This window comes from Trachinotus anak, unplaced genomic scaffold, assembly GCF_046630095.1.
Source record: "Trachinotus anak isolate AG129_WGS33_773 ecotype Australia unplaced genomic scaffold, CSIRO_AGI_Tana_v1 ptg000021l, whole genome shotgun sequence".
Taxonomy (NCBI): Eukaryota; Metazoa; Chordata; class Actinopteri; order Carangiformes; family Carangidae; genus Trachinotus; species Trachinotus anak.
In genome coordinates this window covers 25154891-25181227 of record NW_027273872.1, presented here as the reverse complement: position 1 = coordinate 25181227, position 26337 = coordinate 25154891, and the positions used below count along the sequence as shown (strand labels likewise).

At 40.4% G+C, this 26337-nt stretch overlaps 1 long non-coding RNA gene across 1 annotated transcript; it reads left to right on the top strand.

Moving 5' to 3' along the window:
- The first annotated feature begins 451 nt into the window (after positions 1-451).
- Positions 452-23656, top strand: LOC139605994 (uncharacterized). The gene is made up of 3 exons (XR_011684522.1): positions 452-690; positions 9614-18990; positions 22857-23656. It is a non-coding gene; the product is annotated as an uncharacterized lncRNA (long non-coding RNA).
- The last annotated feature ends 2681 nt before the right edge of the window (positions 23657-26337 follow it).

Sequence of the window (26337 nt, the reverse complement as noted above, 5' to 3'; positions counted from 1 at the left end):
ATGCACATACACACACACACACACTGTTGAGCAGATGTCTCAGTGTAAGAAGCTAGTCCCAGAGCTGCTGCTCCAAAAACAGGCTCTCTCCTTGCACACTGATAAAATAATGCTGTGATGTACCCACTACCCACTGCCTCTCCCTCACTCCCCCTCTGTTCCTTGTTTCCTTCCTCTAACTGCATGCTAAAGTCTCTGTTGCATTCTTTTTACATTGACACAGCCTGTCTTTGAAAACCACCTCAGCCAGATCCAGAGCTGTGACGCTCAAGCCCCTTTTCCACCATTCAAAAAACAGGACCCACTAACATTTTGTCGGCAACGGAAAAGGGCACAATTGGTCAAATGACTCTTCAGCAGTCGAGGGTATTTATCAGCTCCAGCTCTGATCAGTAAACACAACATCTGACTGAACACGCTCATTTTGGCCCCTTTTCCATGCTGTGACGTCTTTCAGAGCACGGACACTGTAAACAGACCTGTCACATGCCCAGTAAAAGTCTGTTAAACAACAAACACCACAGCTACACTGCGCTCTAGCCTGCGAGAGTGTGCAGCCCTGAAATGTATTTTAAAAACGCACAGTCACCGATGGAAGCGTCTCCCGTGGGGCTCCAGCACTGACAGCAGCACCAACCCGGGGATGAGACGTGATGGATCCGTTTTACCAGTCTGCACGGCGGCTAACAGGTCACTCTTTCTCCTCTGAGTCTGTGTGTGTGCTCCGTGAGCTTTGCATACAGCGCATTGCTCCCTGCAGATGTGTGTCTGTGTGCTCTCTGGCTAACTCAGCTGGCAGTGCAAAAGGAGTCAATAGCCTATTAGCAGGTTTACCCATTTGAAAAAACAGCTTTGGTGTAAAAAGGGTTTCTTTTTACACCAAAGTTACTACCCCCAGGCTTTACCAAATTAGAGTTTGTCTGTGTTTTCAGTTATATTTTTGTGTGTGTGTTGTAAAACACAGTGCAAAAAAAAGGACTTGATACACAAAATGCTGTGGTAAATATTTGAATCTTAATTAGGTTTCCAGTCATTAATTACAACAACAAATCCACCAAATTCTGAAAAAAAAAAAAAAAAATTATTATATTTATCTCGACTGATATCCCATTTGTATTAATGAAATCTGGATGAGCCAGATTTCTCTACACACAGCTCATTTGGTCAGGGCAGACCAAGCACTGAAAACACCCATAGATCACGTCCTCGTGATGTATCAGATCAAGGCAGCATGCCAGCAATGTTGTATCTCAGCTGTGCTTATCATCTCCCACAAACGCTTGTCCATGCAGATTCTCTGAGACAGGCTTCATTTTCCAGGACTTCCTTTTTGTCATACTTAAGAAGAAGATTGGCGCAGCTCAATTAATATAAAACTATTACAGTGCTTCTAGGGTAATACTATAAAACTAATTTCTAAATACTTTTGGATTCAGACACGCTGTGAGTGAGGGCTACATGGATCTACTGCACACATGGCATCTGGATGTGGTCAGGGTGGAGGGTGGATGTACAATGTGCATGACCCCAACAACGAAAATCGAAGTTCACACCCAAAGTCCTGGTTGTGGATAGGTTTAGGCAACAGAAGCACTTTGGTTGTGGTGTAAATGGTATTTGAATTAGTGTATCCTGTCCCATTTGTGTCTCATGACATTTTTATCAGTGAACATTGTTCTGACAAGTTCACTGTGATTGTGCAATTTACGAGTTATGGTCATTCAGACATTTACTCATTATAATTATAGAAGCTATCCAAATGATATATTATAATTTGGACAGCATTATGTTTGAGGTTACAAATTAGAATATAAACATAAATTGGTTTTGTTAAGTCTTAATATTATTTTATCTGTTAATATCCATCTGTTGTAGAGTCTGAGACCTGAAGGAATGTGTACCAAATGTGTGTATACTATACGTTTAAACTGCGCTCATACTAATATAAAGCTGGTAATGATGGTTGTTTTTTTTTTGTTTTTTGTTATACCATATTTTCTGCACTATAGGGCGCACTGGATTATAAGGCGCACTGTCAATGAATGGTCTATTTTCGAACTTTTTTCATATATAAAGCGCACCGGACTATAAGGCGCATTAAGCAAAACAAAACAGTCAGATAAGTCAAACTTTATTAAACGCGTTCACAATAACTCCCAACCTTGTTCAGTTGTAACACGTAAAAAAAACACAGTCTGATACCGCTAAATCAAACATTAGCGTATTCACAATAACTCCTTATAGATCCTTATACACACACACTGTAATATTATGGTGAAGCACAGCATGTATTACTCCGCGACGCTCCTGACTACGGTAGCCGTGATGCTGCAAGCGGTGCGGCTTTGTAGTTTACCAAAGTCGTACTAAAACATTTTGACAGAGCGCCGTGTACCACACAAAATCGCTTCGAGGTCAGTCAGCGCAACCAGAATTAATCCATATATAAAGCGCTCCGGATTATAAGGCGCACTGTTGTTTTTTGAGAAAATTAAAGGCTTTTAAGTGCGCCTTATAGTCCGGAAAATACGGTACATGTATTTGTGTTCATATGGGGCTGTGGCTACAGCTACACTAATACATTTCAGTTTTAAAATGTGCTGAGTTTTTGAGCCCTGAAAACTGAGACTTCTGGAAATGATGTGGCTGCGTTTCGGAAAATTCCTGGGTTGCGTTTCAGTCTGGACGGGCAGAAACTGAGACTGAAGCAATGATGCAGACACCAATGTTCACTTCCTGATAGGGTCTTGTCAGTCACAGCTACCAGGCTACCACAGCTATCCAAATAATGCATCTTTTGATACTACAACTGCCTCTGCTGTTCCTCCTTTGTAGTATTTCCTGCAACTAATCAACTGCAGAGTAGACCGCTCCCCTGCTTACACCAACACACGGATGCCCAGTGTACGTGGATGGTCATGTGATATGTGTTCTCAGGTGTGTTAGCATGGATGAAGATTATTTTTAATATGGAGCTAAAACACTGGTCTAGACAGAGATCATTTTTGTTTTAAAATGTTGTTTTGAAATGAAATTGTATTAGTGTGGATGTAGCCTGATTCCTCCTGTGTCAATACCTTTCCTGATGTTTCAGTGGATGTGACCAGGTTTCACCACAGTGCCCAATCCAACTCAGGTGGGACCAGTGGCCTGTATCGCAAAACAAGTTCCAGTTGTTGGTTGTGAAGATGACTTTGCAGGTTACCTGGATTCACAATGGTTTTTTTTCAAGCTGCAGTGGTAGACAGGACAGTCTTCCTCTAAGTGTTAGTGTTGGCCTCCTTGAGCAATAACAGCTTTCAAACCTTCACCATGAGGCGAATCTTTTACCTACCACCCACATGAAGCTATATGGCTGAAAATGGGTGGTGAGGTGGATGAAGTCATAGAGAATAGTTGTGCAATCTGTGCGATAGTCTGAACTTATGCGTTTTAGTCACCTAAACTTAAAGGTATGTTTCAGCATTTTGGGAAACATGCTTATTTGCTTTCTTGCTAAGAGTTAGCCATTTTGTCACAAACCTCTGGACTGAAGCAGGCTAGCTTTCCCCTGCTGACTGTCCACAGCAAATGTTATCCACAGCAGAGAGGAGGAAAGGAAAAGAGCAGAATAGGTCTTAAAAATGGGGAAGGGAATTAAGATGGGGAAATAAATGAAACACACCTGTGAGCTAGGGGAAGGAAAAACCAAACAGAGGAGAAGACCGTAGAGGAACAAAAGTGGCAAACGTCCAAATCCAGTTTCTGGACATCTACCCTGTCTAACCTAAGACCCCTGCCTATAACTCCCCTGATTTCCCATTCTCTCCCCTCTCTACTCTCAACCCTCTCAGCCTTAATGTGGTCACCCCCACCACCCCAAATTATTTGATGAGTTAATGAAGAATTGATTGTAGTTCGGGCCCCTTCCATTGGAGATCTTCCATGCACATCCAACTGGTAGGAGGCCTCGGGGTTGACCCAGAACACGCTGGAGTGATTATGTATCTCATCTGGCCTGGAAACATCAGAGGAACCCCCTGGAGGAGCAGGGAAACTGTGCTGGGGAGAGGGACGCCTGGACTACTCTGTTTGACCTGCTGCATTGGTGGCCCGACCTCAAATAAGTGGCAGAAAATGAATGAATGGATGGATGATGAATTGTGTTTTCTTGCTATTCTGTGATATAATTGTAAAGCAAGTGTAATATGACATCCAGATTATCACTATAAATACTTATATATGTTTTTTTTTTAATCTAGTGACAGAACTGGGATCTTGGTTATTTTCCTGTCTTGCACCCAACTCTTACTTTAATTGAATATCTAATAAACTGATGCTACAGTTTAAAAAAACAAAATTTCTATTGGTCGGGACAATGACTTCCTAGTGTCTTCACTTGTTGCATGGCAACCATACGCTGACAACAACCAGATAAGATTTGTTGTTTTAACATTTCCATGCTAGTGAGTTTCAGTGGTGTCAGTAGACAGATTTTTTTTTCACCTTAGGACAGAACCAGGCTTGTTATTATTATGTGTTTCATGCTTTTATGTGAGACAAGACTAATTGTCTCTTAACTTCAGCTTCATATTCAGTCCACAGACAGGAGGATGGTGTTGATCTGCTCTTCTAACACTTAGCAAGATGCAAAATAAGCATATTTCCCAAAATGTTGACGTATTCCTTCAATGTTTATTTCCTTTATTCCTTTACCCAGATTACAAAGATGGCAGTTTCAAAGGCAAGGTGAAATATCAATGCTGTTTTAAGAACTTGTAACAGAAAACACACATCTTGTTCAGTGTTAGTGGAATACATGTAATCAAACTAGTCGTTTAACTACATTTCGCAGCAGTTTGCTCATGGTTCAGCTACATTCATATGTGCATAGTGATTCAAGTAGTTATATTACTTTTTTGCCATTTTTGTGTTGTTAATTACACTGACTGCTGTGAAGACCTGCCCAGGCAGCGGAGTCTCCACCACATACATAACCTTTGTGTTGTGCAGTGGTTCTCAAAAAAAATCTTCAAACACTTTTTGTAATAAAACATCTAAAGGCAAAACTTTCAGATGGGGGTCCGTGGTGTAATTTGTGTCAGCTTCGGTGAGCTTGAGCTGAAAAAGGTTGAGACCCACTGGTGTGGTGCATGTGTAAAAGCCTAAGACGGGTGTTGCTGAGTTGCTCACACAACGACAGCTTCATCATGGATAAACCTCCTGAATCTCAGCCTGTGAAAGAACCACCATGACCATACTTTACTGTTTACACAACCAAAGATGACATTCCTGCACCTTCCCATGAACAGTGGAGTATTTTATTTCTTTGGTTTATGTTATGACCTGTGAAGAAGTTGGCACTTTTTTGCAACAAACTAAATTTTGAATTTCAATGTCATCATTTTTTTTTCACTGTTTTTTATAAATAGCTTTACTTAACTAAATGTATTTTCTCCCTGGGGTAGCTTTGCTGTAATTCAACATCTTCCAGTATGAAGTAATTGGTCACTTGCTAAGCTATGCTTTCAGAGTAGCTTCCCCTACGCTGCTCTTGTTTTTTCTTATATCAGGAAAATTAGAAGCAAGTGTCTGAAGCTGGGAGCCATTCATCAAAGTTAATTTAATGTAAATGCAGGAACAGACTGCTAAAGTGTTAAATTGCGCTGATATAATCAGCTGATTTTATCCTGTGTTGATGATTCGAATCTCCCATCTGAAGTGTGTCCAAATGCTGCTGCAGATTGCACAAAAATACGTGTAGCCACTACGTGCCATTTGTTCAGGGCTACATGCACTGTACCAGATAATGTACCAGAGAGCTGAAATCACATTCAGATAAACTGGTAATTAGTTCCATTTACATGCCATCACCAGGAAATGCCCAAGGGACCATATAAAACCAGTACTTACTGCCTCTCCCTCACTGTGCGCCACTCTCAGCTTGGTGTAATGTCCTGTCGTAAAGCAAAAGCTGATTTTATTGCTGTCATTGTGCTATATTAGGGCTTCCAGCTCCCTCCTTCACCCTCCGCCTTTCTCTCTGCATTGCAGCAGTGGCGGCAGCAGCATGTCACGCTGTTCGTCATAATGAATCCATTTAGGGCCCGAGTGATTAGGTCTGCCTTCTGCTCTGTTCTACACATCTATCAAACCAGCGTCAAACTCATTTTGTCAATTAATAATCCCCATATTAGGGCCCTGCTCTGCGTGTGTGTGTCAGAGAGTATGTGAGTCAGAGAGTATGTGAGTTTGCTCTCTACAGCTTGTATAGTGAGAGTGCAGGATTCAGGGCTTGATTAGTTTCATATTTTGGTTTCTTGACCACGCTTTCTACCTTTTCTCTGTATTTTAAATTCAGATTTTTTTGATTTTAAACCTTAATGGCTGCTAGCTTGGTTTGACAATTAACTGTGTATGACAGCAGTGTTCCTCAGCACTTAATGAAAGGAGGCTGAAGGTTCCCAGGCGATTTTAAAAGATATTTCATGTTTAACAGGATTTATGTCTGAAGGCTCAGTTCTTTAGTGAAGGCTATTGTAATAAAATTTATGGCCCTGTTCATGTAATATTACACATTATTAGTATAAGTAGTCTAATTAGCACAACCGTTTAATTTTATTGCAGCAAACCTAAAGCCTGTAGCAGGGTTACATGATTCACAGCTGAGGGATACAAAGTAAGCTCTGACAGCTCATTGATGCTCCTGTAGTGCCGTTTTAGATTTGTTTTAACAGGATTCAGGCACCTTGGGGGAGGAGGGGGAGGGCAAAGAAATTCACTTTACAATTTTATCACCATGGACACTTCCAATTAATGCAGGAAAATAGCTAAAAGTGTGTTTAATGATTTGCAGTTGCAACATGAACATTCTAAGGGTGAACCATTGGAGCAAGATACCTAATTGTATTTTTTCAACATCCATTCAACATATATTGCTGTTTAAATTGAGATTATTTTCTATAAATTTAACTCATGGCCTGAATTTGTGGTTAACAAGCTGTGTCTGTACCAGGCATAATCACAAACTTGTATCTAAACGACTAGAATCAAATGAAAAAAAAAAAAGAAAAAAAAAAGTTTCTTGTTGTTGAGCTCCTCCCTGGGCAAAAACTACTTTGACAAAAATCAACTTCTAACTAAACTTTAAACCAAATTAAAGGAAGAATTAATCCTGACTCCCGGGGATGCTGATTTAGTTCAACATTTTGGTAAATTTGCCTTTTCACTTTCTTGCTTAGTTAGATGAGGAGAGTGATGCCACTCAGGGAGGGCATGCAGAGAAGCATTTTGCCCAGTATATAGACTGTTTGTTGTTGGAGCTTTGTGTTAGCTAGTCTGTCTCTATCCAAAATTAGAAAATACACCTTACAGCACTTCTAAGGCTCAGTCATCTTTTACACTGTTTGTTAAATAAATAGAAATTTAAAAATGAACAAGTTGTGGTTTTACGGGAAGCTGCATGTTGTAACTACAGCTTAGCAAAATGCAGCCAGGTAGCACCCCAGAGGGAGATGATGTCTTTTCTTTGTCTCATGGAAATAAATATGATCTTATTTGGAGATCACTAAATTCTGACCTGTTTCTCCTAAACCCCTCCTTAGGAGAAATAAGGAGCTGAAGAAGAGATCAGGATCTGGGAAACCAATCCTGTCCAATTTGAGGATAACAGGAGAAACACAAGAAATGCAGGAGACATCTGATCACAATCACAATTTCAGGTGTTGTGTAGGCACATTTATGAGCCAATCAAGTTCTCTTTAAGATCTTATTGTTGTCTTAAGAGCTGATTATATCAGACAAGTAAAGATCAGAGCAGTGAGAGAAAAACAGACTTCTTAAGATCTTAGGAGTTGAGATAAAGAAATACAAAAAAAAGCTAAAAATCTTGTATAGCTCTTACATTGAGTTCAGTTGTGTCGAGGAGAAATACACGAGACAAATGAGAGATCTTATTTTTGTATTTCCCTTTCCTCTGGGACCAGGCTAGCTGGCTAGCATCTCTCTCTCTTTATGCTAAGCTAAGCTAACCACCTGCTAGCTCTAGCTTCATATTTAACACACATAGTGGCCTCAATCTCAATTATGAAAGCAAATAAAAACCTTCATTTACCAGTTTATGGTAATGACAGGATATGCTAATAGGATGAAACTACCTGCTAGATAATACAGACACCTAGCAGTCTCTCAGTTACTCACGAACTGGACACGCTGTTCTGTTAGTGTGTATTTGAGCAACAACATCAACAACAACACATAACCCACTGTCTACTTTTTCAGCTGTCATTTGTGTATCAGTTTTAAAGAAAATTGCCTGTGGGTGAGCATTAATGGGAGGCTACGACATGCAGAGAGCATATCAACCAAGAGCCAAATATGTTATTATTATTATTATTATTAAAATTGTGACTCATGCTGTTTAAAATTCAGCTGTCTCTCATTATTTCAATTAAAAACAAAAGATGAATTTCTCTGTCAAAGTGAGGCACATTATCCAGTGAAAGCAAAATTAACACTTTGAATTTATGAAATCAGTTCGCAATTGACAGGCCCTTTCCACAGCAGGCGTTTTGACTCGGTGAAGCAGGAGTATCACAGGTGAAATTTATAAGTTTAATGATAGCTCCATTCCATTTAGGTGAGCGAGTCCCAGGGTTCTGGCATTGTGCATCTCTCCCTCACTGACATGGTGTAGTGGGGAACTTCATGGAACGGAGCATAAATAATAATTAATATCATGATTTACACCTGTGCATTTCCTGCTTTCACACACAAAATGAGTGTCAATCATAATATGCATGTTCTCCCATCTGCCAGGCCTGCTATTTACGTTTTTCCACAATTCCAGCGAAAGTAATTAATGTTTAAAGTTATGTTGATTATTTTTTTAATCCCACAATCCTCTACTTTAATTTGCATATTTTTAAATGTGCTGGAATCCTACCGCAGTGACACACAGGCAACAGATTTGATGTAGGCTAGGCGTAATCTTTTATTAATCTGTTACTATTATATTCTATATTAATACAGACATGTATGATATTTTATGATATCAGTGAAGCTTCATATATGGAAAACATTTATTTTTGCAGTTGGCTGAAGAACAAAAACAGAAAGACAGATTCTGGCTCAGTATTAGGAGACATATGTTCCAATTAAGGATATCTCTAAGGTGTGTGACGCTGTCATGACTGACAGGCCGCTGCGTCTCGAATCCTGGATTCTCTGGATAAATCACAGTTCTACAAAACTACACGACTTTATACTAATGTAATAATAAAATCCCTCCTTACAGAAAGAGTGAAATTTGTTACTCAACAGCGTGTAACAGCTGAGTGGAGACTCAGGCTGCTGCACAAAAGGAGCATTTGAAATGGCTTCAGGGTTGTACAGCAGCGCTCTGGAGTTAAAATCAGCCGTGTGTGTGTATTCCACAAGAGGCCCCGTGTTAACAACATTTCAGTTGTAAATCCCTCCTCTCCTGTGTGTGTGTGTGTGTGTATGGTTTTTCCATGCATGAATGAGGGTGTGTGAGTCCGTTAATTTGTGTGTGTGTGTGTGTGTGTGTGTGTGCTCTCCATGTTGAGAGAAGCTCTGTCATAAATGTCTGTTCTCCTGGGTGTGTGTGCAACAGGGTGAAGCTTTATTGCCTGACAGGCAACATACGGACTGAAAACGTTCCTCCAAGACGACTGTCATGTCCTCGCAGCCACCGCGCTCTCCTGGGACATCAAGTAACCATCCTGCTTCCACTTGTTTTTTTTTTCCTCCCAATTGTACCTTCTGTTTTTTTTTTTCTTGACTGTACAAATCAGTGCAATGTCTCCTTTGCACAAAATGAAAAAGGTACATTTTACCACAACTAAAGAATTGAGTGGAGGACAGTTTGGCTATGTGCAGATTCTCAGAAGTCCTTCCCTTATAGTTAGGGTTGAACAATTCAGTAACTCTTGGATGTATTAGCAAATACCATGCTAGTAATGAGATAGGCCCAGAGTATGAGCACATCAAGACACTGGAAGCGCTGGAATTTGTATTTACTTATTTTACTAGGCTAGCCGTTTTGCAGGTTCCTGGCTTTGTGCTATGTGAGGATAAACACATCTAACTCAAATGATATCTTTCTTCAGATCTGACTCTAAGACAATGAGAATTACATTTTACTAAATGTTTGACTGTTAACTACATTTTTGATTGCTGAAATTTAAACCCTTACCAGTTGTTTACCTGAAATACCACTGGCACAACTGCCGAAGATGAGCTGTGGACTTGAAATTATTGTATACTTCAAGAAGTAATTTCCTTCATTGATATGTTACAAGGTTTATGGTCCTCTCACATATATTTATTGGACTGTGTTGCTTTTCTTTCCTCCCTCTTTTTGTTCCTTTCTCCATCAATCTTCCTCCCTCGCTACCTCTAACCAGTCCAAGGAGGAATTTTACATCTACTTTTTATTTTCCTTCCTCCCTCCATTGCACTTCCCTCCTTGATCCCCCCTCTAAGCAAAAGCTTTATTGCTGCTTTCCCCTTATCTCCTCCTCTCCTTCCTTCGTTCCCTCCCATATCATCTCCCTGTGTGGCTCCCAGGCATATGTGGATGTCAACACTCACTTACACCACACATTCTGTCATATTGCCCAAGGATGGCTGATGTACATGGCAGAATTAGAATAGATAGAAAGGACCCTTCCTCATTAGACAATTACAGATTGTTTTTATGCCTTCAGCACATTTGTTGCAGTATGTGAATACGGACCTGATTCAATTAGCAGTTTATTTGATCAACTGCCTTATTTATCCTATGGGGACCACACCCGTGTTGAGCATGGCTTATCACATATAATACCATGACCACTGAAAACACATTAGTCACATACTAGGACACCTCTACTGCAGGTCTGTTCAGGAGTTTAATCACCCACAAAAAAACTGATTTTGACACTAAATGTTACATGTTTCCTTACCTGATCTAATTAAATGTCATTGTATATTCATAATGTAAATCTCACAACCAGAACTGTGAATATTACTTAGTTTTCATCAGTGGTATCAAGCTTGGATGAATGTGCCAGCTGTTGTGTACCCTTTTTCTGATTTAGGTGGACTGGTGGTGTGAGGTTTTTTGTTCTGGGATATAAATGATTCTTTATTTTTTCTATTTCAGTAAAGGTGGCAATGTCTGACTTCTTTAAAAGATTTTGGTTCAACAGAATCCAATAGAAACTCTACATCAGTTTTAAGACAGACTGTGTAAAAACAAACTAAATAAATAAAATCAGTTTTCTACAAATGTGTTATATTTTACAGAAGGCAACAACTGCCTGCTGCTGTTTTTTACTGCCTGTGAGAGTGGAACCTGTGGTTACTTCATATATTTATACAGTATTTCTGATATTTTTAATATTTAACATTTTAATATTCTCTGAAATGCATAGTTTATATCCTTTAAATGCATGTAAATATATGTAGAGTGAAGCACACACACCAACTCCAAAGTCAATGTTTCCTTCTACCCATACCATTGGCAAGTAGTCTGTATTTGTCGAAATACCCTTAATTTACATTTTATTATTTATTTCATTTATTTGTTTTGTTTTTTTTCTTTTATCAGTATTCTAAAGAGCAAATCAAATTTCAAGTGATGGGTTCCTGTTAGATAAGGACTCTATACAACAAAATAAAGGACAGCTTGCCCAAAGGCAGATGATTGACAACTTGGCCCTTAAAGTAATAGCAAAAGCAATAGGATAAAAAAACAAAAGAAATAGGGGAAAAACAAAGGCAAGTGGTAAAAGCAAAACTTAGTCATTCAGACAGTTCAGGAGAAAGCACATCAGAGGCTTCAAAGTATGAGCCCACAAGTACAAAATATTAATGTGACTCTTCAGAAATTCAAAAAAAAAAAAAAAACAGACACAACCACAGAAGCCTCAGTGGTGAAGAGCCATTGCCTAAAAATGCAGTCAGCATATCACAGTTTGAAAAGTCTTGTAGGGAGTTCACGATAGAGTTTGGATTAGCAATGCTGAACACATCTGGATAGCACAGGAGCTGGAGAAGATCCACGCACACAGTCTTCAAACACATCCTCTTCAGTACATAACAACTGTTCGTGCTACATTTGTGGAAAACCAGTCAGTTTTGAGTGTCATTTAAAATTCCAAGTGAAGAACAATTTGGATGTTACTGCCAAAACACTGCTATTAAACTATGGTCCAAAAGGGTATGTGCATTGGATGTATTGTGTATTGTACTGGCTGCATTTCTCTGCAGAGATCATTGGCAGCACATTCAAAAATGTCTTTCAAAACCAGCAAAAGGCAAATCAGGAACTAGAGTCTTCCATTTGGCCATGATGTTGGAATCATCATCACATCAACAGATATCCCAGGAAGTTTGGAAGCTATTAACTGTGATGAAAGACAGTGATGTTTCTGCTTCTGCTGGCCCGACATTTTTCAATTAACATGGATTCCACAAAATAAGAGTATTTCTCAAGCTTATGCAAAGTTGGAAACTTATGGTGACACTCCGTAGAGAATTTTCAATACATACCAAGCTGTATCCATATCCAAGCTGTCATGAACATGTGAGGATTTGATAAAGAAAAGCTCTTCTACTAAACTCCAAGCCTTGCTCTTAAGTTGGGCCAGTCATTGCAAAAAGGATATGACATCATACACTGCAGATCTGTAATGGCAGAAGACAGTGAGCTAATAAAGGCAACCCAAACTTTCAAATCTGAACTTGTTTCATACACAGCTTTGACCACATTGAATGAGGGGCACCTGAAAAAGCCATCAGTGCTCCCCTCACAGAGGATAAGCGATGCCTCCACAAGCATCTTGAAACGATTGTATGTTTGCATCTGACAACCTGAAAAAGATGCCATCAGCATAAGTCCATGGAGAACTTTGCAAAGCAACTTTGACAAATATAATTTCACCAAAGACAGGAGGAGAGGTTGCAAAGATGCAACTAAAAGGCTTCCTAGATGGAGGAAATCAGGGGTAAAGAGGTTGCTGTGCTGCTATGACCAGAAATGGTTGATGCCGTAACACAACTCAGCAGATGAAAAGAGCGTGAAGCCCCAGAAGGAAACTCATTGCTGGCTGAAAGTCCCAACTGTGTGACTCCATCCAGAGGACCGGACTGTCTGAGGATGTATGCAAATTGGTGTGGTGCACAAAACCCTGAACTCCTCAGGTCTCCACAAATATACTATCCTGAAAAAGCAGACCTTCTTTCAAAGCTAGACAGTTAGCTAACAGTGTGAAATAACGACAAAGCTTGACTTTTCTTGAGCTTGCTAACAGATTACACCTTTACTAGCTAGAAGTTAAGTCACTTTAGACCTAGTAAGCAGCAGAAAATGTTGCTCTAAATAATATATTATGCATGTATAGTATCAGGAAATAGATAAAATACCCACGGACAAATAGTGTTAAAATAAAGATCTCAAACTGCAGCAGACAAAGCACTTACATGTGCTGTCTACTTCGTCTCGGTACCTCTGAGGCAAATTCCCTGCTCTGCAATGACAGCTCTTGAATGACCATCAGGGGCCACTGCAGTACACATAAATTTGCAACAAGTTGCTGACTTTCTGGGCCATGATATTCACATCCAGAGGATATTACAGGCTTCCACAGGCTCCAACCCAGCTGGCCAAAATATCACATCTCCTTCTTGCTATGGAGAAACAGTTCTTTACAAATCTTCAGGACAAAACACAGATTGAAAGTGAGTATTGCCGTTTAACCCGACAGTGAAAGCTGTTGTAAATTGTATTTTGTAGGCCAGTGTTAAGGTTTTCAGATATGCCTAATCTACAGTTTTCTTCATAACAACTTCACTGTAATAATGTGATATTCATCAAAGTTTTGATTAATCATTATTTGTTAAGTTTGTTACTCTACATTGTCTTTAACATTGCCAATGTTAAACCTATTTGATGCTCAGATCATTAATTTTTTGTTGGATTACATAAGCTTGACTGATTCTGGGCAAAGTGAAGACAGTGAGGCTGAAGAGGAATTTCCACAGACAAAAATGGAAATGGGTAAATGCAACTAAACATGCAAACATCAAATAATTTACTCCAACTGAAGAAATGTAGCTAAAGAAACACTCCAAAATTGTAAGATAGTTCAGATACAGACACAGCTGATACTGATACAATGTGGTCAGTGAAGTCGATATGCTGATTGCGCCTGTCATGGCAAAACCACAAAAATGCAGCTCTTTGAGTTATGCCTGATGCTGAAGAGATCTTGCAAGAGATTGACAGTTTCTCCAAAAGGGGGTATGACAATTTGTGTTTATGAAATGTCAACATAATGACACCAGACCAATTATATTGAATTCAGTATATCTAATTCAGTCCACCAGCATGCCCATTGATGTTTTATTCATTACATGTAGACCAAACACTGCTACAGTTTGTTATGGTGTGTTTATTTTCTAACTTTCCATTCATAGATGTTTACTTTGGCCGAGGAGGCACACCTCACCCTTTGATACGAATAAAACGGTTTAAACTACCAAGCAAACTCTTTATTATACTTAAGTGACATTTTATGACCTTATGTAGCAGAATAAAGATTTGTTGTAGCGGCTTTTGGCTTAAGAGGATCTTTCTGTTAGATCACTGGGTAATTATTGGCCAATCACCATAAGGGGACGCACTATAAAAGCAGGTCACTCTCGGGTGCTCTTTCGTTCCTGCTGAGAGCGCGCGCCTCGTTTCCGGTGCCCCTTGCTTCCGTTTGCAATTTGGCATGGCCTTGTTGCGAGGCTGCTTATATTGGTTGCTTATGACTTTATAGATCTCCTGGCTGTTGCTTCCCGTGTTCTGAGCAGTGACCTTTCTGCTGATCACCGCTGGTAGGTTCCTCCCCAGTTTCATTGTGCCGCAAACTTCCTGCCGGTGGCATTTTACAAACAGTTGTGCTTTAGGTAATGACTGCTGTATCAGACTAGCGCCTGCAGATTCCCTTGTCTTCCTGCGGGTGAGACCTCACGCTGCCCGATTGGTATGTAGCCTACTCTAACATTAGTTTTCTATTTTATTTATTATTGTGGTCTAATTTGATCTGCATGCATTGTAGGAACTGGCTGCTGTTGGCGTGCGCAGCCTTATTGGAGCGACGGCTGCTGCCGTGGCGCACACACAGGGACGCTGCTGCTTTGCCTCTGGCTGTTGTTCGGCCTGTAATCGTTTAATGTTTGTTTTGTGTTTATTTTAACTTGGGCCCGTTTTTAAGTGTGAATGGTAAGAAATGTGATCGTGCAGGATTCTATTTTGCGATGTTCTGATTTATTTGTAATTTTGTATCTACTTTTCCGTATGGTTGTTTACTTTTCTTATTGTTTGTATTATTTGTGATTTATTATTCGTTTCAGTAATACAGCTGCCATCTAAGCAGCCTTATTCAGGTATGGTTTACGCTGTGTGAGTGCAGTCACACAGCTGTTCATTCACAAATAGTCTTGTGTAGTTTATTTTGTTATACATATGATTTGTAAGGTGGGATTACCCTTTCATTTCATGTTAATTTATGTATCGTTATATATGTGCTGATTTATTAATTGAATTGATCATTTAGCACTAATTAGTTTCTTTTCTTTAGTCTATTTTCTATTAGTTTACTTTCCTTTTTTTTTTCTCTGGTTACACCACTGGCATGAGGCCATTTTGAGAGCTGCTGATAACCAGTGTCAAGGTTTCAGCATTTGGCCACTGAATGGTTTATATCTTATGTTGGAAGTTGTAATTCCCTAATCATGTTTTGTTTGTTTTAGGAGCTGGGGACCTGCGGTGGTGGTGGTGGGGCTGGTGTCCTTCTTCGGTGGTGGAGCCCTCTTTTTGTGTGCAGTGTTTTGAGTCTCCCAGTATTGACTCCACTTGTGTGGATGTGTATGTACGTGTGCTTTCGGGTGACTTCTCCTGGGATCTCCCTTTTTTTGGGCCTACCCTACCACTAGTAAGCCCCTAAGCTCCAGTTACTTTCAGTTACCCTGCTACTGAGTGAATTGTGTTTTTAATGATCATCCTTATGTTACTAAATTGTTAATAAATATTATTGATGGATGGAACCACGTCTCCGGCCTCCTGAGTAGAACGAATCTGTATGCCTTTTTAAAATATCTGGTATCAATTGAGGGTTCACAATTCCTTGGGTGAAATTCCCAGGGTGGCGTTGTCGGATTACCGTATTTATAATGTATAAAACCTAGAGGTGTGTGTGTGTGTGTATTCTCCTCCCCCTAGGGCTCGCGCCGCCACACTTAGATATGGCATTTTTTTCATTTTGTGTCATAGACAGGGCTCATGTATCTAATTATCTAGTGTCTTCATAATTGTATATTTGTCAGGTTGTTACATTTAAAGTTGTGTTTTGTGTAAATAAACAAAAGTGGTTTTTGTGTTGTACGGCTATAAATAGCTTTACTTCCCTTAATGTGTGTGTGTGTGCTTCTGTGTGTATATGTGCATTATCTTAATATAAACAGAAATGGAACCATCAGGGGCTAATGTTAACGTTAACCTTTTTGTTGAAGGAAAAAAAAAGACAAAAAAAAAACATTGAGGCTACTTGGACCATATTTTATGATATTTTTCATTTGTGTTCCTAAATACATTTTACAGTTTGCACACATCTATTTTTACATGCAAATGCAGTGTTGTTGTGAAATGTTGGCACTGTCGAGCTGGGGTCATTGTGTCTCCAGGGGTGCTCACTTTACAAGGTTGTACTTTCGCTTAATGCTACACAGCCGAAGTAACACATGCTGGTTAGCTGAAGGCAATTTCACTACACCTTTGATCATATTTTATTTTTCTGTAATTTAATGTTTTTTTCACTTATGTTGCATGATCCTGCAAGGCTGGATTTAATATTTCTCAGGCAATGATAATTAGCTATGCTCTGTGTCAGCCACCCAGACATTTGCAATGAAAAAGTTTAAAAACCCATACCCACAGGGCTAAAATTAACATGCTCACATAAATTCAGTGATTCTGTTTCTTAAATGGCATCACAAATGTAAGTATTACACTCATTTGTTACAAAAATTCATTAGTGTTAGAGTCATTTTAACTCAAGCTGAACTCCTCATTAAATTTGTGATCATAAATATTTAATATGCTATTTTAATTACATCTTCAGTTGTTAAAAAAGAAATAAAAATCAACCTACCTTCGTAATCCTGTGATAATAGGAACATACTGTATCTTGTTTTTATTGACTTTTTAAATAACTTAAGCTTATTTTTAGAGCACTAAACATCACAGTTTGGATTCTAAAAGGGTTTACATACTCTTTACAAAACAATTTTCATCTGATTGATAAACACCTAAGAAGACAACGCAACAGCAAATGAAATCTAAACTTTAATGTGACTTAATGCTCTAAAAATTTAGTTTCTGATGAGATGAGTGCCTTGTTGTTTTCTGGTGAGCATCTCGGATGAGAAACTAACAAAACTAACCCACCAGCAGTAATATCAGGCCCACCGTATTATTTTGATAATCTGATTTTTTTTAACCTTACAATATCGAACTGACAGTCTCACATTAAGCTGTAGCTAATGTCGAAATAGAGAATCTCCCCCCACCTGAAGATGCTTATTATACTTTTATCCATGTTGAGAGTGAATGACAGACACGACCGTGTCACATCAGGCACAGCACCTGGTTCTACAGCAGATCTCTGTTTTCAGTTATCCACAGAATCACTTCCTCTTCAACGATTTTGTCTACAAAATAAAAGTGCAAGAATTTTTGTTTTTTTTCTGCAATTCAATGGTTCACACAAGTTTTTAGCTTTTATTATAAAAAGTTCTGACAGGAAGTTCCAGAGGTTCTGTCGCTTGCTTGATAGACCTCTGAAATAGCGGACAAATGATGTGATGTGAAAAAAATAACACTAGTTCAATGAATCAGTCAAATGTATGTGTGTGACTGTGGCCACACAATAAAGTAAATTTAAGTTACCATTAGCCTTTGATTATATTCTGGCCTGACGTGTAATGGGTTAGGAAAAAGCTGACCCCTGGTGTAGAGATTTAGAGAGATTTAAAACCTGTAGCCCTGTTAACTACATGAGTGAGAAAGTGATTATGGTGTTAAACAGATTTTATGGTTGATATCAAAGTTCAAATCAAAAATGAATGAAAACATGGTCAGACAGAGCTGAAGGATATGAAACCATTACATCAGAAATGGTTTTGCTGTGAGCCTGGACCAGATCAAAGGTACTAGCAGATTTTTTACACGTACAAATTGACTGCAGACAAATGGGTCGATAACTGACACCTGCTCACTGAGGAGGTCAGATGCATTGTTTAGATTAATATTGACGCCTTTAATAATTAAAATGCCAGTAATAGTGAAAAGGGCCTGAGATGAAACTGGATTAAAAAAAAACCTCTCAGACAATTATAAACAACTCAGCCTTACTATTGTACATTCATACATAACTGTTTTGGAGTCCTTTTTTAAGTGAAACACTTTGAGTGATGGTATGTCAGGGTGGTTACTCAGTTTCCTTACTTAATAACAATACTTTAAAACAATCCTTTATCTGATATTATTCCGAACACTGCCCATGTACTATATAACCCTAACGCTTAGCTCCCTCTTGTTCTATAATATCTGCACTCTGATAAAACTGAAATAGTGGACTAATGCCGGCCTGACACCGAACAACTTTTCAAGCAATCTCACTGTCATAGACACGAGAGTTACAGGGTGCTCCCCTCATCCTGGTCATTTGCTGTAGGATGATTGTCCGAGCTGTGTTCACATACATACACATGACTAACGTGACTATTCACATACACTGGGCGTGTGCTAGTCGGTGTAAACAGAAAGCTGATTGTCTACTCTCAGTTGTACTCAGCTGATTAGTTGCAGAAAATACTACGAACGAGGAACAGCAGAAGCAATTCTACGGTTAACATGCAGAATTTCACTGCACAACAGCTGCTGGCAAAGGCAAAAAGGTCAGTAACATTTGTAATTTATTATCCATGTTGCTTTCACCACTGGTAGTTGAGGCTGATAAGACCCAATCAATGAGCGACCAGGTGTGACTACGTCATCGTTTTCAAAGGTCTGTTTTGCCCGTCCACACTATAATGCAGCCCCAGAGTTTTTAAACTAAAACTGGGCCAGCATTGTTTTCAGGGCTTGAAAACTGCGGAGCAGTGTGGATGAGAGGCGAAGAGAGATGCGTTTTGAAATGTAAATGAAATGTAAATGAAAATGTAGTTGCGTGGATGTTGCTCGAGTTGACAGGGGGCATGAAGGCATGAGAATTTGGGTTGTTTGATGTAAGGCCAGCGTTAAATACATAAGGGAGGGAAGGGTAATTGGATTCAAGGAAAATCCTTTCAAAATAAAACAGGAAATCATAAAAAAGACTCTGCTGTCTACCAGCGGTGGAGTACCCATGCCCCATCTGCTCCCTTAATTTTAATACACCTTAGTCATCCACACGACCCACAAGCCATACGACACTAGGGTTATGGGGGTAGGGAAGGGCAAGGTAGGACCCAACTGCCTGCTAGCGGTGGGGCGCCCATGCCCTGACCGTTCCCCCAATCTTAAGGCACTATAGTCACCCACACACCCAACTCACTCACGCACTCATACGCACACCCACACATACACACTTTGCACCCACACCAGACGTAGGGTGGGGAGAGGGTGGCTTGGTGGGCCCCCCTGTCTATCTGTCCCTGGTGCCATGTGGTATGTGCGGGGAGCCTGCCATGTGGGGGAAGAAAATGGCGGGCTGGGTGGGGGCTGTGGCCATGCTGCGGGGGTTCGAGGCTCCGGCAGGTAATCCGGGCATTTCTGGGATGCCCTGGGCCCCGCCGGCGGAATTGGGGGATTGGGTTTGGGGCTGGGCGGGGGGGCCTGCTCTTCTCTGTCCCCCCGGGCTTGGCTTCCTGGCCGGGGGGTGGGGACTCCGTCTGCCCTCCTTCCCCCATTTGTCCTGCAGGTTCACTGGGGCCAGAATACCAGGCCACTGCGGCTGGCTGGGGTCTTTCCTGCTGGGTGGACGGGAGCTGGGGGGTTGGGGCCTCTCCGGTGTGTGGCTCTCCGCCGGGGGTGCGGGCAGGTCTTCGGTTGCCGGGGCCATTTGGCTCTCGGTCCGGCTCGCGCTGGGGTTGGTGGTCGCGGGCTGGCTCTGGGGCTTCCTGCCCCCTGTCCCTCTGCGGGCCTCCTCGCGCTGGGGGCTGTTGCCTCTGTACTCCCTTGCGTGCTCCTCCTTGGGTCGGGCACGTGGCTGCCGGGGGGGCATGCTGCTGCAGGTCCTTGGGCTCTGGGGGTGGCTGGGAGTCTCGGTGGCCTGGTTTCTGGCCACCTGTGCCTTTGGTCTGGGGGGGGCGCTGTTACTGCAGCCCCCACATCAATTACCCACCACATCCAATGACAAATCGCCGCACACTTGCATACACACATGAACACACACACATACACACACGCAAACCTACCCCTCCCCTCATACAAACACACACAGATTCACACACACACACACACACACACACACACACACACACACATATACACAAATACACATACGGAGCATCTAATGGTTAAGAACTATAGAGTGACCATAAATGTGGATATTGTTAGTTATTGTTATTGTTACTGTGGTTGTTTTTCTGTTGTTGTTATTGTTGTTTTTCCCCGTCTCCCCACTCCCATTTTCCTTTTCCCCATATACTCTCTCTGTTTTCCTTTTCCTGTCCACTCTCATTCCTGATGCGGTCTGGTTGTCTTAATATAGTTAAAATATGCGATAGGAGGAGTATCCCACACTCCTCCTTCGCACAGTAAATCTGCCCCAACAACACAAGGCATCCAGACCACTCATACTGCTTGCCAATGATATTGGGACAGGACAAAAAAAAAAAATGTTTATTATCTGAGCTATATTGCAATATTCTGTATCTAAGCCCTGAATGTGCTGTAAATTCTTCTATAAGAGGTACAGTATAAAAGCACAAACAGATAAATGCCACTTACTTATTAGCAGGGGTGAAAGTAAGCCAGTATGGTCCGGTACAGCGTACCACTAAAAGATTCAGTGGCAGTGGGAAGTACCAGGAAGAGGGGAGAGCGGCTGCCTGCTAAAGCCCAAATTCAGAACCAGTCACGGCCACACTTTAGGCCAGAAAATAGATCTGCTAGCAATATGCGGTCTTGAACATCTCTTTATCTGTTTATAAACTGCTTTTAACTCGTTCTGAATTGCTTCTGAACCGTCCGTGCTGTGTTTTGCTCCATGTTGGATGGAGTCCGGTGGTCTCCTATGAGCCCAGCCTTTCAGATGTGAAACACTACGTTTAATGTCCTTCCATTCATTGCAAAATGTCCCAAGTAAAATCAACAGCAGAATAAGCAGTTGTGTTTCATGTTATTTCGTTCAGTTTCAACAACACAGAGAACAGCTGGAACAAGCTGTGTGTGAGCGAACGATCGGGCATTTCACTCTCTGCAGTACGTGACTGCACATTGCGTCTACACAGCGGTTGCTGAGGGGATCGGTGTGTTTGATCTATTGTACTGGGGCGTTTGATTTTTCCACTAAGTAAAAAAATACTTTCACCCCTGCTTATTAGAGCTACAGTATGAAAGTTATTCCTAATAATGCTTATTATAGCTAATATAGCTAAAAATATGTCTCTATGATAAGGTTGAAAATACTCTTTAATTCTCTTCCATTTGAGTAAGTAAAAGCCACTATATGAAACTAAAATATCACTTTTCATGCATTCTCAGTTTCATCTTTATATATAACGCTTTTATAGTAACATCATCTGCATAAAGAGAGAGATCATGTTAGCAGGCAGATTTAAAATCATCAACAAAAGAGGACCATGTCTCCAGGATTCTTCCACAAGTTACAGACTTAGAATTGGAAAGCCTACATTTTTAAAAACCTACCTGTCATCAAGGATTGAATATATTTGATGGCTTCTCCACAGGAGCCAATGGTTATTTTACACAGTGAACTGCCATGATTTAAAAGTATGTGCTATAAGTGAACATGAACATGCCACGGAGCTTGCCTGTATCAACCTCTTTTCTAGATTTGGTTGCTCAGCTACAAAACGCAGTGCTGCCTTCTAAAAAGTGTAATTCGTATTAAGATATGACTTAATATGTACTCTTCATCTGTTCATGAATAATTCTTTCCATGACTTCGACTGACCATGGTTTGATTGGAGTGGCCTCGGAGAACTACCAACATGATCCCTGAGGTGGACATAATGAGCACAACACATGAGAATGTAGAATTTTAGTTTTATGGAGAGGTTAAGACTGGCATTAAAAATGAAACCAACGCCTCCAGCACTCCACGGTTTTTCCATGCTATTTACAAAATGGTAGACTCTAAGATTCTTTTTGAAGGTGGGAATTAATTTAACACTAACCAGATTTCACATGACCCCATCATGTTAATTCTGATCCTTGGTTGAATCATTATCAATGCTGGATTGCAGAACAATTAACTCTTCATTCTCTTCCTTTGCATTTCTGTCTTTCCTTTTCTCTGGCTTTGACCCATCATGACCCCAAAACAATTCTCAGAGGCTGGTTGTCATGTTAGATGGATGGCGCCATCAGCAGACAGCCAGTGGTAGAGAGGGGTATTAGTTATGATGGAGGTGCAGGACATACACCTTTAAACAAAACTCAAAATCCACATCTCTCTCTGAAATAGGAGATTTTGTTTCATGTTCAACTGGCTGACTCTTCTTGTACTGATTCTTCTTCATGTTTTATTCTCCATCTTTTGACATGAGGTGTGCATCTGTGTTCTCTTGTTGTTTCTTCCCACCTCCCTCTTTAGGTGTACACTCATAGGGGTCAGCTGACATATTAGATGGATTGAGCCATCAGGAAGCCTGTTGTGACTTCTCACTGGAGACGAGATGAAGGAGAGGTATTAGGACGCGTCATCGACCTAATGAAAAGTAAACAGAAAATGAAGAAAGACAAGCCTGTGTGTCAGAAGCTGTACACATTCAGGTTTCTAAGCAAAAACAATGGCTACACCCGCAATATGATCTGCATTGGAGCTACAGGAGTAGACACCCGTTGTTGTGAAGCTGCTGTGTATCTCTCACTCTCTCCCTGTAATCCACCCTGACCCCAAACCCACTCTCACAGGTCAGCTGCCATTTTAGATGGATGGAGCCATCAGCTGTTCTGACCTTTTTAGTTCAAATTACTGACTAGTGGCTGGCGGAGTGCAGGCTCTCAGCCTGTCTCTGTTTCCTTTGCTACCTTTTCTTCATATACTGACAGTCTGGTTTTTGTTTGTCTCTTATTTTGTTTAAAATGATGCTTAGAGTATAAGAGACTAATGCACATATGATTTACAGTATGGCAAATACTGGCTTAAGTCTGTGACACCCTCAGCAGAAAATCTGGACTTCCTGCCAAACTTTATTAATGGTGTGTCTAATGGACCCCAAGAGGTACACTGTACTTGAAGTGCATGTAACATTGGCCCTATCATGATCTATTGACAATTATCTTAATACTGATAAAAGAAAAGGAGGTGTTTGTGAGTTTTGCTATTGCTACATTGCCCCTGTTAGCATTAACAGCTGTTTACCCCTTTACTTACCAGTCTAGAAGAAAGGCTGTGAGTTCAGCATCAAACTTCTTTCCTTTACTCTCCAAGAGCTGTGTACTGCAATGCAAAGCAACAGTCTCATTTTGCTTCTGGTCCTCTCACAGAGGTTAGCACCGGTCGGACTGTCTTGACATTTTCTGACAGAGCAACAATGACAGCTGCTAATGGTAATGCTGGCTATGTAGCAGTAGCAAAACTTACAAATGGCTCCTTTAAACCACACCTTTTACCTGATTTTTACAGCTTTTTTTTTTTTTTTTTACAGAATAAACTTTAAAATGTATGTATCCAAAATGACAGCAGGACAAAACCCACAGAAGATATTGATCCTGATTGACCTTTGGTTGTATGATTGTGATATATGAATTAATGCTGAAAAATAGACGCAGATGTGATGTCTTTACACTTATGTACACAGTTTACATAATTGGTGTAGAGGATTAAAGAAACCCAAGAGGGCTTTTTTTTTGCTTGATCATGTTCACACATTACCAAGTTTCTGAATAGCTTTTCTACTTGCAAGATAAAGACTTAAGACAGGGAAAATATTGCTGTGACAGCAGAGCAGCTGGAGGAAGGATCATTACATTTAGAGTTGCATCCTCTTATTCAAATTAACTCCATCCAAAGAAGCTTCTAGAAATTTAAATAAGTCCAGTTACATCACCGAATATCTCACTATTTCTAAAATGAACACAAATTTGCACTGCAGTGAAAAGCTGTGTGCTCTCACTACACAGTCCATCCTCTCTCCCCCTACGCCCTCACACACACACATATATTTGATTTAAAAGCATTATTTAACCAGGCGAGAAAATGCTACAGATAAAAAGTAACATCCCAACCGATGATAAATCTAAATACTGTAAAAAATAAAATATATGTAGAAAAAAAAAAAAAAGAAAAATTACATCTACACCCAGTAGATACAGTTTTTGACAGTAATGCAGCCGGAGCTGAAATATAAAGGCTAACCAATTATCTTCTGTGTGTGCCTCTTGAAAACAGCAAAAATTTCACCACAAAAACCTGCATGCCACTGTGTGAGGGAATTCTGTTAGTTATATTAATGCCAGAAATTCTTCAAACTGATAAGCTTAACACTTATTCATACCGATTCCATTGCTCTTCTACATACGTCATGCACAGGCAAGTGAAGTACCACTTTGAATCTGGCAGCGAATTCCGTCACCTACACTACAGCTGAGTGTGGACCTCTGAATGTGTCACACTTCAGAGTTTTGGAGTCTTAGACCAATACTTATGTGTGTTGTATCAGAAATAATCAATGAATGCAGTGTAACGCTAAACTCTAAAACACAATAGACAATCAACCAAACTGTGGCAGTGAATCTTGCCAAACTTTGCCTGCAGCTACAAATAGTATCCACAGCCTAATGAGCACTGACTGCAGTGTCTAATACTAGTACAGAAACAAATCTGTCAAAGTTTTAGAATAAACTTGTTGATGGCAGCAAGCAGTTGAGGGTTGTACAGCTACACAAAACCCAATAGGAAAACTGTCAGTAACCACCCACACTAGTGAAGCTACATTGTAGAGTGATTTTGTAACACTAAAGTGGTAATTTATCTTTCTGTATTACTGTCAGTTCTACAAGTCCTTCGACCTGTTTTCAACCCTCTGATATCACCCATAGGAGTGTCTCCTGAAATAGCATCCCCTACGGTGGCAGATGTACCAGACCTTGGTTGTCATGGTTATAAGAGTGAACATGCGTACTTTACCAACAGCAGCATCCCTACCTTTGTCACCATGATTACCATAGTGATGGTCATGACTTAGTAAGGTTTAGGCACAAAAACTACTTGGTTAGGTTAAGGAAAAGATGGTGATTTGGGTTAAAGTAAGTACTTCCTCAACATTGGACAATCTTTGTCATCATGATTACAATAATAACAACGTGTTTAACATTGCGGGAATGGTGATGGATAATAGGGAGCGTGGGATTGTAACAGCTCTCCTGTGTCATCCATCACCTCAACCTCCTTCTGGCGTGGACTCTGTTGCGCTATAAACTACGTCACTGCACTTTTACCTTTGCTCCTGTCATGTTCTGTCAACAGAACATAACTATGGGTCATAATAACCTGCTCCAAAGATGACCTATGGGCTTGTTTTTTACAGGGCAGTCTTACACCCAACAGACACAGAGCAACATCGGCCTTCAATTGGACTCGTGTTTCCGGCCAAATGGCAAATGTAAATCCAACATTCATTCTCCTTTTAAGGCCTGTTTCACTGACTCCTAACTAACTTCACTAACTCCTGAGAGAAAAGTCTGGCTCTTTAGCTACTAAATGCTCCACTGTGCTCAGCAGCTAGTCACTAATTTCGAATGTCTGCCTTTCTGCTGGGAAGGTCGTGTGCAGCACCAGAGCTGTTTTACTGAAACCAGCTGTCTGCTGCTACTGGAAACAACACTGATGGGAGCAGCAAGAGTGTGCATCAGAAAACCAAAATAATGAGACTCTGATTATAGCTGCTGTAGCCGTAGTTACTGTGTTCCAGAAAGAAACAACATTTCTGCATAATTTCAACATTTCAGAGTTTTTTTTTTCACCTTGTCGGTTATTTTTTTTTTCCTGAAGCAGGTACTGGTCTTCCATTCTTTTGGGAAGGCATATTTTTAGACAACTCTCAGGAAATAGTTCATAACAGCAAAAAAAA